Source organism: Lactuca virosa, chromosome 9, assembly GCF_052849685.1.
Source record: "Lactuca virosa cultivar CGN04683 chromosome 9, Lactuca_virosa_CGN04683_v6, whole genome shotgun sequence".
Lineage (NCBI taxonomy): Eukaryota > Viridiplantae > Streptophyta > Magnoliopsida > Asterales > Asteraceae > Lactuca > Lactuca virosa.
In genome coordinates this window covers 1,785,622-1,788,830 of record NC_136434.1, presented here as the reverse complement: position 1 = coordinate 1,788,830, position 3,209 = coordinate 1,785,622, and the positions used below count along the sequence as shown (strand labels likewise).

The window sequence follows — 3,209 nt, the reverse complement described above, 5'->3', positions numbered from 1 at the left end:
AAAAGGTATATTGAAGATGAATGCCTCACGAATTCTCAATTAAGTCCCGTGTTAAAATGAATATGTTTGTTTCTGAAATGATTATCCTTTTTCACAATGATAAAAAAGGCATAAAAATGATTTGTATGTTCTTGTATGCATAAAGATGTCATAACGAAAGTGGTTACCCTTGATATGATGCAAACGTATAAATAGAGCTTATGATATTTATACTCATGTTTCATCCCGTGAGGGTAAAGTAGAGTAAGATGTTTTGTATGTTAAACACTTGCATTTGATAGTTAAAATAACTGCATGCAAAGTATAGCAAAAATATTCCATATTTCTACTCGGGAATAACTGGGTGTTTACTTGTATTCTCCCTCGTAATGTGTTCAAAAGCATTTAAAAGCATAGAAATGGGGGTATGAACTCACTTGGTAGTTTGAAGAAAGTGAGACAAAAAATCGAGCAGAACTTCGACTGGAGAAAGCTGATTTCTCGGGATCCTCGGGAATCTCGGGAGCATAAAACTTCCTTTAGGACTTGAATATAATAACCAGGACTTCGGGATGGCTTCGACGGGTTAAACGCAGAGCATAAGCACGACAAAGGGAAGAAGTGAGCAACTAAACTCGGAAAACCCTTGAGATCTATTTATAGGCCAACATTTGGGGTCTCACGTTGTGAGAATTGAGTTGCTCACGTCGTGAGGTCAACCCTTATCCTCTTCCAATGACGAGACGCCTGCTGTCAGCTCTGGAACCCATCAGTCACAGACTCAGGTCGTGAACTTCTGGCTCACGTCGTGAGCTGTCTGACAGCTTCGATTTTCGTGTCTCGAACTTCAGAAATTCATATCTCTCGCATATGAGCTCCGATTTTGACGTTCTTTATATGCACGCGTAGGTGAGATTATGCTCTACAACTCTCGTTTAGAATTCGTTGGGTAATTTTGACTTTATTTTTAATATTACATTTTTAACAGGCCGGGACAGGAAAAGTCTGTTAAAAATCCATAACTTCTTCATTCGATGTCCGTTTTCGTCAGACTTTTTACCGTTGTAATACCATTGATGAGATCTTCGATTCTCGTTTAGGTCATGTTGGCAAAAAGTCGCTCGATCTCTAATTCGAGTTTTTAGTTGTCTACTGCTATGTCCGAAACTTCAAAAAATCATAACTTCCTCATATGAAGTCAAATTTGGGCATTCTCTTTATGTACATTTACGGTTTAGGGATAACTACGACTTTCATTTAGACACATAAGGTTGAAAAGTATTTTATTGAAATTTCTCGTTTTATGCTTAACAGTGTTTTATCGGATTTGCTACGGATCTTAAATTGGTCATAACTTCTTCGTTATAACTCGGATTTTAGTGTTCTTTATATTTTTGGAAACCTTATTACGATATCTACCACTTAGTACACTCAAAGTGAGACTTTTGAACATTTCATTTTTGATGTTATTTCAATTTATTCACAAAGGGATTACCATATTTGATTTTTAGTCGTTACATTGACCTGAAATATCGGGTTGTTACAACACTGCTTTTGAACTTTACTCATTTAAAATAACCTTGGAATTTTTCTTCAATTGTTGACGAGTGTCTATCAAATCTTGTAGGAACTTAGCGTACTCGGGAATTTTTGATAACGTCTCAACAAAAGGAGTATTTATAGGAATACCCTTTACGTGTTTTATGAACTCCAAATGCTCCCTTTCCAATGGACTAAGATTAGCTCGGTACGGAAACAGTAAAGGCGGACGATAAGCCAGAATTGGCGCTGAATTCTTATGTTCAGAATGATCCCACGTCGTGAGCTTATAAGACTCATGTCGTGAATTCTTTGTTTCAACAGAATTTTGTTTTTCGATCTTTAACTTCTTCGTCTTTGGTTCAGGCTGCCTTGGCTCCACTTCTAATGCTTCTAAGAACTTGGAGATGGCCTCTTCTTCAGTCTCGATCATCATAACATGAGATTGAGCATTCTTTTCGGGAAATTGTGAGGATAATTTGTTGCTCACCAAAGTAGTTAGTTAACCAATTTGGACTTCGAGATTATGGATCGATGCTTGTTGATTTCTTAATGAAGCTTTCTGGTCAATCATCATTGTCTGCTGTTCTTTCATCATTTTCATGTGTTCCTGCAGCACTGCATCAGTATCATCATGCCTTTTCTCAGAAGCTTCCATAAATCGGGTCAACATGTTTTCCAAGTCAACTTTCTTCTCGGCTGGTGGTTGCTCTTTTTGATAGAAGCTTCGGCCCGTCTGCTTATATTTTTCCTCTTTTTGCTTCTTGTATTCATCATATGGTAGCCACTCCTTCTTTGGTTTTCTCCAATCTTCATCATATTTATCCCCACTCGAATGGAAAACTTGAGCCTTTTTATACCCATTATCATCTAAGTTGCAATCCTTAGTCAAGTGTGGACCATTACACCTTTCACATCCAACTCTTATAGCATGTATTGTTTGGTCCATTTTTGTCATTCTCCTGTCCATTGTATCAAGCATAGCCATTACAGCAACCATGTCTGCAAAATTTCCACCCCGCTTCCTTCAACTCCCTCATTTCTTTGATTGTGGTACTCACGAGAATGCTTTGCAAATTCTTCAACTAACTCCTTAACTTCCCCCAGATTTTTCTTAGTAAGTGGTCCTTGAGAATCAAGGAGTTGCCTTGTCATGACATTAACACCATCATAAAATATTGACACTTCTTGTTGTATATTGAGATCATTTTGAGGACAATTTCTCAACAATCCCTTATAGCGCTCCCATGCCTCATAAAGTGACTCACCCGGATTTTGCCCAAAATTTGCTATTGCCTTTTTGAGTTTAGCTATCTTGGAAGGTGGGCAAAAATGATCTAAAAACTGTTCGCGCATTTGGGCCCAAGTAGTGATTGCACCGGGTGGTAGTGCCTTTAGCCAGTCTTTAGCAGCTCCTTTAAAAGTGACTGGTAGCATCCTCAGCAAGACTGTCTCTCTTGGAACATTTGGGATATTGAAATAATCTGCTATGTTATTTACTTCATCCAAATGCTTGTAAGCATCCTCATGATCCTTTCCAAAAAATGGTACATCCCTTAGTGCAGCAAGGATGTGTCATTTCAGTTCGAATGGGGCAGTTGCAAGAATTGCAGGTTGTATTAGGCCAGGAACAGCATCATCTCTAATTCACTTTTTGTAAGCTCCCATGGACATATCCGTAATATACGTCA

At 38.2% G+C, this 3,209-nt stretch overlaps 1 non-coding gene across 1 annotated transcript; it reads left to right on the top strand.

Moving 5' to 3' along the window:
* Positions 1-2,719: 2,719 nt before the first annotated feature.
* Positions 2,720-2,826, top strand: LOC145141564 (small nucleolar RNA R71). Its single transcript, XR_013722759.1, has one exon. It is a non-coding gene; the product is annotated as a small nucleolar RNA R71 (small nucleolar RNA).
* The last annotated feature ends 383 nt before the right edge of the window (positions 2,827-3,209 follow it).